A 1,086-nucleotide genomic window follows, 5' to 3' on the forward strand; every position below is an offset into this window, starting at 1 on the left:
TATGGAATGGTAATTAGTATGGAATCATAGGGGATACGGTCACTTGAACAAAACCCGGTAACCTAACCTAACGTAACCTAATCTACCCTATTAATGAAGCTATTTAAATAATGTTTTATATAACTCTCAATATTTTTATGTATTTTTTATTAGTTTTAGTTTTGAATATTGTTTAAGAATGACTTAAAAAATATTTAAATGCCTAGAAATGTATAAAAATTGACTTATTTATTAACTTTGAAATCCCGTAACTTTTTATGGGGGTGACAGCGCCACGAACTTTTTATGGTATTGTGGTGGGGGAGACCTCCTCTTTCGATCCCCTCCACCTTTACCGAAAAATTTTACAGTATAATTAAAAAATGCAATGACAATGTAGTTTTCCAAATTATTCTTTTTTGTTTTTTGTTTTAAATATCTATTAATAACGAACACTCATAATTATGGTTTACGTGTGTTGTCATACGTACTTGTACAGTCATTCGTTGAATCATTGAATATGTAAATTAAAACAAAAGCGTTTCCATTAAAGCCTAATTTCGTATTGTTATTTATAAACATCATTTATTAATAATACATATGTGTAATATGTATTGCCTATCTTGAGTAACAGCTACAATAAAATAAAAATGTCTTGTTATCCTGTCGTCAATTAACAAGCAAATTGAGAAACTCCAAATGTTGATCTTTAATTTGATTGTGTAATAGTAAGAAAGAAAGCATATAAAAGGATAAAATGGGAAAAGACAAAGGGTTAACTCTTTACACTATGGTTTTTGATTTTATTCTTCACGAATTGTTGCAAATAATATATAATAATAACAAAGTTATTTGGGTACTTTCATATAATATTATGAATTGAAACTATTGTAGATAAAAATGGTGTAAGTTTATTTTGTGTTTGTTGAGATTAAACGTTTTTGTCGATAGAGAGAATTTTACAATTAGTTTAAACAAAGATGATCCGTAATTTACAGAATACATATACATGCGTAGGTATACAGGGTGGCCCAAAAAGTACGCAAAATGCTCATCGCAGCCAAACTGAAAGTTTAATCGAAAAAATTTTCAAACAGCACTTCCTCG

Source organism: Agrilus planipennis, unplaced genomic scaffold (genome assembly GCF_000699045.2).
Source record: "Agrilus planipennis isolate EAB-ADULT unplaced genomic scaffold, Apla_2.0 scaffold563, whole genome shotgun sequence".
Classification (NCBI taxonomy): Eukaryota; Metazoa; Arthropoda; class Insecta; order Coleoptera; family Buprestidae; genus Agrilus; species Agrilus planipennis.